The sequence below is a fragment of the Lolium perenne genome, chromosome 1 (assembly GCF_019359855.2).
Source record: "Lolium perenne isolate Kyuss_39 chromosome 1, Kyuss_2.0, whole genome shotgun sequence".
NCBI lineage: Eukaryota > Viridiplantae > Streptophyta > Magnoliopsida > Poales > Poaceae > Lolium > Lolium perenne.
The window spans coordinates 38,017,969-38,031,347 of NC_067244.2; positions in this window are offsets into that span (position 1 = coordinate 38,017,969).

The following is a 13,379-nucleotide window of genomic DNA, read 5'->3' on the forward strand; positions in this document are numbered from 1 at the left end:
CTTTCGTCAGAAGTTCCACTCGGATGGCACCCTCGCGCGCAACAAGGCCCGATGGGTTGTTCGTGGGTACTCCCAGCGCCCCGGCATCGACTACGAGGAGACTTTCAGCCCTGTTGTCAAGCCTGCTACGATCCGTCTGGTTCTGCACATTGTTGTCTCCAGCTCCTGGCCCATACGACAGCTTGATGTGAAGAATGCATTCCTGCATGGCTCCCTGGAAGAGGTGGTCTACTGTCAGCAGCCCCCTGGTTTTGTTGATGCCTCTCGCCCTGACCACATCTGTCACCTCCACAAGTCCCTGTATGGCCTGAAGCAGGCCCCTCGCACCTGGTACCACCGGTTCGCCTCCTACATCGCCACTCTGGGATTTGTTGATGGGATTCGTAGCATAGAAAACAAAAAATTTCCTACCGCAAGAACGAAAACCAAGCCAAGATTCAATCTAGAAGATGGTAGCAACGAGGGGATCACGAGACTAACCCTTGAAGATTTCCAAAGCCTACGAGATTAGATCTCGTTGTTGCAGAAGATGATCACTTGCCGCTTTCAAAAGCGCGTAGAAGATCTTGACGGTGCCACAAACGGGCAACACCTCCGTACTCGGTCACACGTACGATGTTGATGAAGACGACGTCCTCTTCCCCGTTCCAGCGGGCAGCGGAAGTAGTAGATCCTCCTCGGAATCTCGGCAGCACGACGGCGTGGTGGAGGTGGTGGTGGAGATCTCCGGCAGGGCTTCGCCTATGCGCTGCGGGAGAGATATGTGGAGGAGGGGCGCTAGGGTTTGGGGAGAGAGGGGGTCTAGGGCGCCGGCCACTTGGGGGCTGCGGCCTAGGAGGCTTTGGAGTGGCCGGCCCCTCCCCTTGGCTCCTCATTATATAGGTGGAAACTGTCGGGGGGAAGACCCCGGGTAGGTCAATGGACGCGGAGCGGCCGGCTTGAGGCTGGCCGGCTCGCGGCAAAGGCCGGCTGAGGAGCAGCCGGCTGGAGCCGTGGCCGGCTGGTCCGGAAGCCGGCTGGCTCTAAGTCCTAGTCGGCCTGGCTACGTCCGTCTGCGCTGTGGCTGGGCCGGCTTCTACAAGCCATATCCGACTGGGGTTTGTACTCCAGACCGACTCGAGGCTGGCGAGTCTTGCATGAGAAGGAACTGGGCAGGTGGTCCGGGTTCGCAGGTCCACGCTGACCTCATCTCCCGTAAAGCGCGGGGCACTGTGGAGCAATAGTGCCACGCGCCGGACAGGCCATCCTGGCCTACGTCAGTTCGTACCGGCTACAGGGCATGATGGCGACAGAGACACTTCCTCTCCATACCGCTGACTCTGGCAGTCGGATGGGACGGGCCATGAGGCCTCAACGGCTCCTGACGTCAACGCCTCGGGAAGGAGCGGAAGCCGAAGCCGGCCAAGCCGGCCAGTAGACCATAGGGACCTCTATGTAAAGTGCCAGCGCCTATATAAGCTGCACTACCCCCTCTCGTGCAGGGGATCGATCATTCTCACTTCATTCTAGCCTTAGCGCTGCCCTGTGAGAGAGACCACCGTCTTCCTTAGCCTCCCAGGGCAAGCCGAATACAGCTCAAGGAGCACCATTGTACTGTGTGATCACCATATACACTCATAGCAGGAATAGAGGTGTTACCTCCACGGGAGGGCCTCGAACCTGGGTACGTCGACCGTGTCATTCGTCCCCATACCCGCATCCGGATACCGCCGTGAGATCATCTAGGAACCACCTTTAGCCATCCTATGGCATATGCCATGACGATACCACGACAGAAACCCCCAAGAGTTGTAGTCCAAGTCTTCGAATAAGACCCCAACAACAAAACTTGCCATAGGTGGGAAACCTACTCAAGGGGGGAGTCCTACTCAAGGTGGGAATCCCACCTTTCCTTGAGGTGGGGTGGCCGGCCACCTTAGGTGGAGTCCACCTGGGACTCCTCCCCCTTAGGGTTGGCCGACCATGCTAGTGGAGTTCCTCCGGGACTCCACCTTCCATAGTGATTTCTTCCAGACTTTTCTAGAACCTTCTAGAACCTTCCATAAATGCACCAGATTATTTTAAAACTTATAAAATGACTTCCTATATATGAATCTTATTCTCCGGACCATTCCGGAACTCCTCGTGATGTCCTGGATCCCATCCGAGACTCTGAACAAAACTTCGAACTCCATTCCATATTCCATATCTACTTAAACGACATCACACTACTAGGAAATGGCCTACCGCCGGCGTCCTGAAATGGCCTACCGCCGGCGTTTCTGCATTCGCCGGCGATCGCCTCGCTGGTGGTAACGCCTCATCGCCGGCGCCTCCCAATTCGCCGGGGGTAAGTGCCATTACCGCCGGTGTTTCACCAATCCGCCGGGGGTAAGTGTTGTCAATTCGCCGGGGTTAGTATTACCGCCGGCGTCTTGCCATTTCGCCAGGGGAATCAGGCCGTAGTGCTGGCGATTGCAAAACACCAGGGATACATGTGCATTTCGCCAGCGCTAACATTTGCAGGAGTAAAAAAATAAAATTCGAATTTCACAGTTTATACACCAGAATTCAGCATATACACAGAATATACAGGCAATTACCAGAATGACAGCAAAATAGACATCATTAGCAAGATACACATCATTGGCAATGATACACATCATTAGAAAGTCCCGAAATGTCCATAACATGCATGCATATGCATCAATAACACAAGTGTCGACCATAGTTCAAACATCACGACTCGAAGTAGCACATGTTACACAAATACATATAAGTCCAGTGTCGATGGCCTAGCTAAACAACAATGACATAATAAACTAGAGAGACGGTGGCGACAAGCATCATCACGATGAAAGGGGTCCTCCACATCTCCCTCCTCTGTCCCGCTCGAAAGTTGGCGTATCGAGTTTCCGCCTCCTCCAAAGTGGTGTACCCCTTGTAGCTGTTGCCGCTGAAACGGTGGACCTGCCTCCTACAGTCTTCCCAGTCCTCGTAGACTCCAGGAACCCTGCCGTGGTAGACGACATAGTACGTCATCTATGCAAACACATAAAAAAGAAATGAAAGTTGTTAGTACATTAGTAGAGAGAGATATAAAATAGAGTAGTGCAAAGAAAAAGCATGAAAATTACTTAAGTAATTTTATGACTAACATTTGCAAAGGACAAAAGTGTTTGAGTCAAGTCGGCTTCGGCGGGAAGGGACGGATGCCCTCAAGCGTGTTGAATGTTCTGTCGTCATATCCATCTTCTAATCGGCCTTCTATCTCGGCCTTAGAAAGTGCGGGACCATAGTGGAACAAGCCACCATTACCGCAGACATCCCTCCAGAGTATTGTGCAAATGGTCCGCTGGATGGCACGGAACTCGGCTCTCACGTTTTCATCGGTGGTGTCCGCCATGTTCACGAACATCCGCTGAAGACTGGATGGCAACAAGAGATCGTTCTGAGACCTTACAATCGACCTCATCTGTTGGATGGAAAACCAGGCCTCCATCCCATTGTCATGCACCGATTGCTTGACGCAGGGGAACTTGGTTATGTGGTTGCACACATAGCAACCTTTCACTTTCTTCTCATGCCTGATTTTGTCGATGCCAACCTCGGCTATGAAGCCGCTGAGGGCTTTATCAAGTGTAGACTTAAGGTCGGTGAAGTCCTTGTCCGGATCAAGCCCGGAGTCGAGGTAACTGACATGTGAATGATACGGGTGAAAGAGGAGGAGGGTGCAGTACTTGAATCTGCGCAAAATGGAAATAAACCATCATACTCGATCGACTATGAAGGAAATTCATGAAAGAATGTAATAGAGGGTACTCTAGTAACCAAATACTTACTCGCGGAAATATGGTATGGCAAAGCATTTCTTATCCTTGTTTAACACCAAGAAATCCTTGATGTACTTCGCCAGAAACGCTTGTTCGTTCTGGACGACAGTTGGAGTCATGTAGAAGGGGTCCATGATAGCGATGTCCGCTGTGTTCTCCATGGCGATATCGTGCGCCATGCTGAGCGATAGGAGGCGGACCAAGTTTCGGTCGAGCTGTTGCATGTTCAATAGCCTGAAGATGTCTTCATATCAAATGAACATCAAGTCCGCAGGGTATGTGGTGAGAAAGCCAAAGCCACTGGGCACCTTGGCCGTCAAAACCGGGTACGAGGGATTTCTATCTCGAAGAAGTAGTTCCTCCTTCATTAGAACAGCATCATGCAAGCTCCTCATATCGGGCGTCACCTGCTGGACAATGTGTGCCGGCAGCATAGGCTGGCCTAGGTGATGCATCTTCCTCCACGGGGTCGGCAACTTGTCATTAACCACTTTCTTGCTTGCGGCAACATCTCCGGACTTCTTCCGCTTCCTGGCCTTCTTCTTACTGCAACTGGGAGTGGCGTTTTGTTTCATACCCTCCGTGGTCGCACCAAGGAGTGTCCTCGGGGTAAGCCCAACTCGGGGTGGAGCGGTGAAGGTGGTAGGGTCTTCCTGCTCGGGAGTTTCTTGTGAAAGGAACAACTTCTTCTTTAGCGTACGATCGGCGGGTGGCTTGTAAGGAGAAACCCCGTCGCCCTCCATCTCAGCGATGAACGTATCGATTGGAGCTTGATCGATGTCCAACGCGTTGCCGTGCTGACTCTCGGGCTGACTCTCGGGCTGACTGTCGGGCTGGCTATCGAGCCCAAAAGGACCACCAGCCGGTGGAGGACTCGGGGCAGCCGTCGCATCCTGAGGAGTGACCATGCCATAGCTTGCCTCCGAACCTGAGGCAGCGGTGTTCAGCCGAATTAGGGCTTTCGGCCATAGAAGGATGTGATTCTTGAGGTCCCCAAGAGTGAGCGGGGTTTCCGTTTCCGGGGGTTGATAAGGAGGATGGAGGTCTTGGCATCCCGGTAACGACCGGTTCACGCGAACCCGGCTCACGCTATCATCCATCCTGATGCAGTGGAAAATCCGCTGTATTGGCAGGATGACACTGCCGCTCGCTACAGCCTTCAACTTGTTGTCCACATTCAGTAGCAAGGTGCAAGGAGTCGCGTTCTCCTGTGAAAACATGTGTAGGTCAGAGAGGGGCGACGACAAAGTAACTAATTTGTAGAGCTTGAGAGACTAAATTAATTACCGTGAGGGCGTCGAGCTCGGCTCGCGTTGAAGGACCGAGGCCAGGCGTGCAGGTGACTGAGGGGCTAGTACTGTGGCCCCCCAGGTCCGACGAATGCTCTCTAGCGCCCACATTGCCGGCGGGTGGAGTCACCAAGTTGGGTGTGCATTGAGCGTGTCTAGTTGGAGGCCGGTTGTCCGAGTTGCTGGCGCCTAGGCTGATAACTGGCATCGGTCCCTTTTGGCCGCCGGCGAAGTAATTCTTCATCGACAACACAAGATCAGGGATGATTTCATTGACCCTGGTGGCCACCGCGTCATCGACCTTGCTAGCAACCTCGGCACTGACGCGTTGCTGAACCTCGGCACTGACTCGTTGCTGAACCTCGGCACTGACGCGTTGCTCCATGGTTGTTTCCAAGTCGGCCACCTTTTTCAGTAGAGCCTCGTGCTCCCGGTCCTTCTGCGCCTGCCGCGACTCCTTAGTGCTTGCGGGCACGTCCAAGCCATAGTCGGCAAGCTTGCGACCTCCTCCGGCGCCGGGGACACGGTGGGGCTTCTCCAAAAGCGGCCGCGCCTTCACGGTGTTCAGACCCCTGATAAAAGGCGTGTCCCACGGGACTTTGCCCGTCGACGTCTGGGACGAGGAGCCAGCTGATTCGGCGGCTGCTTGTTCCGTCAACTGCCAGAAGTAACATGAACAATTTTAGAATGTAATGGACTTGGTGAGCAGTATCAAATTAATAAGCTGGTAAATTGCTTACCACTGCTTTCTCTAGTGCCATCACCTTCGCGTCGGCGACCAACTCAACTCCCACCACTACATCAGGTTTCATGACACGTTTCCCAGCCAATTCTCGATGGTATCGGGACCTGAGATATGCCCTGAAGAGTGGGTCTTTGTACTTGGCAAAAGGGGGCTTGAGGCCAGCATTTATGTAGGCCTGGTCCTCCTTGTCCCATACCGGCTGCTTGCCTTCGAAGCCACTACAACCGAGATTGATGTGACCGATGTTCTTATCCGCCAGCTCCTTCCCCCAGGTCGATTGTCTTTTGGTGTACTCGAGCTCCTCGTTTTCCAAGAATTTATTATACTGCTCCAGCGTCATCCGCGGGAAGTGGCGCTGGATCTCTTCCCAAGTCTCATTGTCACCAAGCATCCCCCTCAGCATGGTTTTATAACCGCTGAGGTTCTTGGAGAACTTAGAGAGGGCTCGTCTGTTCACGATGTTATCCTTGGTATCCTCGTTCCTGTATTCCACAGGGAACTCATACCGTGCGTGCAGCCGCGCAAGGAGTTGGGCCTGCAGATGCTGCTTCTTCTTGGTTCGGAGTTTCGTCTCGTTGACGTCGACGACGTCCCGAAGGATTGCTCCCAGTTGGAGGCCGTACCCCTTCGCCACGTGCTTGGGCTCAGTAGGAATCCCGGTCTTGGCGTCCACCGCGGTGATTATGTCACGAGTGGTGCCGACCCTGTTTGGGCGCCGCTGCTTCCGTTTCCTCTTGGCCTCGGTAGTAGTATCCGAGCTACCCCCGGCAACGCCACTGTCGGTGGTCTCGTCGGCAGCCCCCCTCTCATCCTCACCATCGTTGTCCATCTCATCATCCCCCTCCTCTGAGGACTCGTCATCGCTGCCTGGAAGGTCCTCCAGCTGATCCGAGACCATGAGCCTGTAGTGCTCATCCAACTTCCGCTGAGAAGACCCGTCAACGTCTTCGTTGGGGTCTGCAGAAGACGACATCGCTAGCTATATGTACCTAGCACTGCACAAACTAGCATACAGTAGCATCAAAAGTAATCAATTAAATAGCCAGCCAGTAGCTAAAATAGCCAGTAATTAAACTAGCTAAAACAACCAGTAGCATCAAAAGTACTCAATTAAACAGGCAGTAATTAAACATAATTATAACGGCCTAGGATCTTATGAAGGTAGTTACATGGCACTTGTTCTAAAACACTACTAGGTGGAAATCCACGGCGAAAATTCGGCATGACCTTTGCTAAAATGGTCATGCCGGAGTGCCAGAAATTCGACGGAAAGGAAGTTAATCGACATTCTGGCGAAACATTGGCACTCAATGTACCTGCAGATCACATTTCTACACTCCAGAATAAATGAACTGAACACCCAGCTTCTCAGGAAATCAACCATCACAACTTAGCTCTCATAAGATCCACAGGATGATGTTCATTCTTGCACAACCACTTTAAGATACTGAAACAGGGGTACCATTAGCAATAAACTGAAACAGGGGTACCATTAGCAATAAACTGAAACAGAATAAATGAACTGAACACATGCCTAGCTAGTTGCAGAGTCACTGGTCATGTTTAATTGATTATGATAGTAATACACAATTAAAACGGCTTAAAATTGGATAGCATAACAAACTGACTGCTGGACTCCATTGGTCAGCACAAGCTACACAGGAGAACATATGGTATGTTTGATAACAAACTGATCATTGTTGCCTAGCTTATTTTTATTGTTTGGATTGGATGGTTACCAAATTCTGGCATATGCCTGTGCTACCTAGCCTAGTTCATTTTCTTTGACAACATTGGCCAACCTTAAACAGTAGGGAAAAAAACTCCCTACTAGTTCAGTGTGATGGCCAAATCACATACAAAGCAGGAGCATATATTGTTTTTTTTTTGACATTAAACAGTAGGGAAAAAAACTCCCTACTGTGTCATTTTTCATTTATATATAAGCAAGAGTCAATATATAAGGAGCATATATTGTTGTTCTAACACAACAAAACTTTTCTCTTTAGTGCAAGCATCTAATAGTAGTACTGGCTTTCAAGAACAGCACTGAAAAAATAATCACGAGACAAGATTGTGCAGCATCATTGGATTAAACTTCGTCTAGAATTCTGCACATGCACAAAACACCCTAACAGCAAATAAATTTTCTGGCAACAGATGCAGCACGACCGAAATGATGTCCAAGTCCAGAGCAACTACCATTTGGAATCAGAGCTATCACACAGGCACATGCAGAGAAGGTAGTAAGCACAACTACTCTGGCATGTCAAAACCTTTCTTTTTTCACAAACGAGACAAAAACGTGAGTGAAAATGGAAGCCCCTGGACTACTAGGTTCCAATTCTTCTACAATAGGAGTAGATTATTACAACTAACTTGATTAAGTCTGAAACACTAGAGACAATGATTTCATCAGCTAGAACCAACAGAGTTGCAGCAACATACAGGTAAAGTTTCAAGGAAGATTCAAGAGTGTTCAAGCATCCCAGGTAGTAATTATAAATCAAGTTCATGATCAATTACACATGTCCAGAGCCATGAAATTAGTACAATGTGAACTGGAGCACAACAGAACAGGGGAAAACAGAAATTTTTGCCATCGTGGTTGGCGTCTCCCTGGAGCTCGAGAACGGAACGGAGGAGGATGAGGACCTCCTCATCGAGCTTCTTTGTCGCGCTCGGGGAGAAGTCGGGGAGAAGGGGGGTTAGGGGGAGGGGGAGGGAGCGGAGACGAACCTAGCACGGAGGTGACGGTCGAGCGACCTCCTGCACGACGCGGACGAGCTCGATTGTGAGCAGGCGAGGCAGCCGAGCTCCTAGGTGAGGAAGACGATCCGAGGAGCGGTGGATGCGGAGGCGGAGCGCTGTCCGCGCCGCGTCAGCGAGTGGCTGGGCGTCGCGTAGGCGAGCTGCTAGTGGCCGACGATGGCGGCCTCCTTCCTCCTGCTGGTGGCCGACGAACTGGTGGCACGGCGGCGGAGGTCTGGGGGAGGCGGCGACGGTGAGGAAGGAGGAGAGGGGAACGACGGTAAGGGAGAGAGGGAGGCAGGGGAGAGGGGCGCACCTGCGGTGGAGGGATCGACGGCGGCAGGGGGCAGCGACGGCGGCAGGGGCAACGACGGCGGCGGATCGACTGCGGCAGGGGCAACGACGGCGGCGGATCGACTGCGCGCGTGGTTGATTTGGCCGTGGGGAACGACGGCCACACGCCTAAGTCCTGGAACGCGTACCCCCGGCGTTTTGTGAAACCGCCGGCGGTAAAGTTTGAGCCACTAACAGGTGGGCCCAAGTGCATTTACCACCGGCGAAATCGACCAATTCGCCGGGGATAACAGGTGACACCATATTAATTCCGTAAACCCTGTTAGTTATACAAAACCGATTCGCTAGCGCAGTGGTTCCTCGCTTCTGCACAGCCGCGCCGAAGCACCCAGGGTTCGAATCCCTGTGGGTGCAAAAAAGGCACCCTTTTTTTCTTTTCTTAAGACCTTTTTTTATTGTTTCTAGTTATTTAGATAAATTGTAAAGTCCTTTGACAACTTTTTTTTCTTTTCTTAAGACCTTTTTTTATTGTTTCTAGTTATTTAGATAAATTGTAAAGTCCTTTGGCAACATCAGATAAAATAAAGCAATGAAGGATAAATTCCGAGACATAAATTGATGATTTTAATTCTTGAATGACTTCAAAGTACTTTCGAGGATATCCGATAAAAAACCAAGACATAAATTTAGGTTACACTTGAGAAGGACAAATGGTTGTTCGAGAGATAATTATTATAAATACACAAATGACTTCGAAGTCCCTTCCGCTTGGTCCTTGTGACCCCATCGGTATCGTCGCGACTCCTTGTGTACGGAGGAACACTTGACCTAGGTAGCGTCGTCCTTCTTCTTCTTAATGTGTAGGTTCTATCATCTTCATCGGGTTCTTCCATCATTGGGTCTCCGACGAGGCCGTCGAAGTCTTGCTCGTCGGCAACTCCATCCATTCCAACGAGGGCCCTTTTTCCTCTCCTTACGACAACACGGCTGGGCCTTGACGGGTCAGTTATGAAGAAGCATTGCTCGACGTGCTTAGCCAATACCCAAGGCTCATTTTGCGCGGTGGGGTTCTTGGTCTTGGATTTGGGGGGCAGTCGCATGGTGGTGACATACGCATCTTCTTTTGTGACGTCCGTAGCCCATCTGACACGAAACATCGGTAGCTTCTCCCCGACGTAGTCGAGCTCCCAGATTTCCTCGATCCTTCCGTAGTACCTTTTCTTCTCTTCACCCGTGTACGATTCCATCGTCACGCCCGAGTTCTGATAGTCGCTTTTTTTGTCTCTCTCCTCTGTGGAGAATGTGTAACCGTTGATGTCATATTTCTGATAAGTCATGAGGTTGGGGGCGGGCCCATAAGACAAGGCCAATATCATTTTGTCTACGTCGCTTGCCATTGGTGGGGGATTGGCATCAATCTGGTCTTTGAACCAGCTCGCGAAAGAGGAGTTGTGCGCTCTAAATACCTCTTGTTCCGTCATCGGCTTGTCAGCCCTGCTCTTGATCATGTTTATGTGCTGATCCACCCAAGGCTCTACCGCGTTCATGTGCTGTAGTGCTACTAAGTGGGCCCTGTTAAAGTCTGTTCTCCTATCATCTTCATCGGCGTCGAGTTCCCTCCTGCCAGCGTTGTGGCCTACTCCCTCGAATCTGCCGAGGTGCTTGTTGGCGGGCAATCCAACCGGACGTGGGTCGTCCTCGTTTAAATAATTCTTGAAGAAAGAGATGCACTCCTCGGTGAGAAAGCCCTGGACGATGCTTCCATCCGGATGTGCCCTGTTACGAACGTATCCTTTGATGAAGCCGTTCATTCTTTCTAACGCCATCATGTTGTGAAGGAACGCGGGCCCGAGATCCTCGATATCGTCCACTATATGCACCAGCAGATGGACCATGATGTCAAAGAATGCGGGCGGGAAGTACATCTCCATCTCGCATAGGATGGTGACGATCTCTTCCTGCAGCCTCCCGAGTTTCTTGACGGTTATCGACTTTCGAGTGATGACGTCGAAGACGTTACACAGGTCAGTCAGCGTCGCACGAACGTGCGGTTCCATTATCCCTCGGATAGCAACCGGAAGTATCTGCGTCATCATGACATGACAGTCATGAGACTTCATCCCGCTGAAGATTTTTTTCGTCGGGTCCAGCCATCTGCGTATCAGCCCCGCGTAGCCTAGGGGAAATTTGACTTCTAGTAGGCACTTGAAGAATTGTTCGAGCTCATCGGGATTTAGAGTGAAGCAGGAGGGGTGAGGAGTTTCGCGCTGCTTGGCCACCCTTTTGCATTTGCGACCATCCGTCTCCTCCTCCTCGGTTTCCTGGTCAACCTGGGCGAAATGAAGCTCTTTTCTGATATCAAGGGCCATCAGGTCGTGTCTTGCTTTCGACCCGTCTTTGGTCCTCTCCGGCATGTTGAGCACAGTGCCAAGCAAGCTCTCGCACACGTTCTTCGTGATATGCATGACATCAAGGCTATGAGGCGTACCGAGGATCTTCCAGTACGGCAAGTCCCAAAACATGGACCTCCTTTTCCATACCCCCAAGAGCGGCCCGGGTTCCTTTTTCTTTCTCTTGTCTCCTTTCTTCCGCTTCTGGATCTTTATCTTACCCGCCGGAGGGCTTGATCTTTCAGTTTTTCAACAGAGTATCTATCTCTTCGCCGCTTCTCCTAGGTGGAGGTCCCTCGACCTCATCCTTCCCATTGAACAGGTCTCCACGCTTCCTCCACGGGTCATTCTTGGGAAGCCACATTCGATGCCTCATGTACACGGTTTTTGAAGACCCGGGATCCTTACCCAGCTGTAAAAATGGCGTATTTTCCATGCACCGCACACATGCCTTGTGTCCGTGGCACACCTGGCACACGATATATCCGTATCCAAGATAGTCCTGCACTGTCGTCAACAGTGCGGCTTTCATACGGAAAGTTTCTTGTCCGTAGGCGTCCCAAGTTTCTGTCCCTTCCTCCCACAGAGTGACTAGCTCCTCCTTCAATAGCTCCAGATACAGGTTGATATCGCTCCCTGGCTGCGTCGGCCCTTGGATTAGCATACTCATGTGTATGTACTTCTTCTTCAGGCATAGCCATGGAGGGAGGTTGTACATCCATACAAACACGGGCCAGGTGCTGTGCTTGCTGCTTTGGTTCCCAAACGGATTGAGTCCGTCGGTGCTCGCACCCAACCTGATGTTCCTTGGTTCTTTCCCGAATTCTTCGTAATACTCATCGTCTAATGTTTTCCACTGGCTTGCATCCGAAGGGTGTGTTAGCACTGGGTTTTCAACCCGTTCCACATCACGCATCACCGCCTCCTTTCTTTCCGCGTGCCAGCGCATGAGCTTTGCTTCCTTGGGGTCCACGAAGTACCGCTGCAGACGGGGCGTGAGCGGGAAGTACCACACAACTTTTCGAGGAGATTTTCTTGTCCCTCTCTTGTATCGAGATTCGCCACACTGTGGGCATGTATCGAGATTGGCATGCTCGTTCCGATATATTACGCAGTCACTGATGCATGCGTGGTATTTCTGGTGCGGTAAATCGAGAGGGCACACGATTTTCTTGGCCTCCTGTAGGCTACCGGCACACGTGTTATCTTTAGGAAAGTGGATCTTCAAGTATCCGAAGAGTTCGTCCACGCTTGTGTCCGTCCATTTGTGCTTTGCCTTCATCTCCATAATATCGAGAGCGTATCTCAGACGGCTCTCCTCCGTCCCACGAGCTGCATCGTACAACGGAGTTCTCGAGTCTACCTCGAGTTGATCCAGCTTAGCCTTCCGTCTACCAGCGATTTTGGGGTCGGTCGATGTGTTGCTGAGAAGAAGTTCTTGAACATGACGGTCCTGCACGGCCGCGGTTAGCGGGGTATTTCTACTCATGTCCTCGTCGGCCGCATGTTCTTCCCGGCCTTCTTGATCACTATCAACGTGTGCGCCATCCTCTTCAACCTCCTCTCCATTGTCGTGTGGGGCATCCTCTCCATCACCTTCGTTATCATCATCTCCACCATCATCACCTCCATCTTCATCACCATCGATATCATCATCTCCATCATCACTCATCCACTGAGTATGCCCCTCCATGAAACTATACCTGAGCAGGTGTTGATTCACTATGCCTGAGAAGGGGTCAAACAACGATCCTAGCTTGCATCTTCGACAAGGACACATTATATCCTTTCGCTTTTTTCGATACATGTCTGCCATCGCGCGTTCCACGTATCTATCCACGACGCTTTCCCTCATCGCGATGACCATCGCCGCCTACAAGACAAGATAATTGATTACACCGCCGTCTCGGTTTTCACGGAAAAAATTCGGCATGACCTTTGCTAAATATTGTCATGCTGGAGTTCCAAAATTCGCCGGAACGGAAGTTAATCAACATTCCGGCAAAACATTGGCAACTCAATGTTCCTGCACGTGTAAACAAATGCAAAACAATGCATTTACATATATGGAACCACGCCTTTTGCCACCACTAGTACT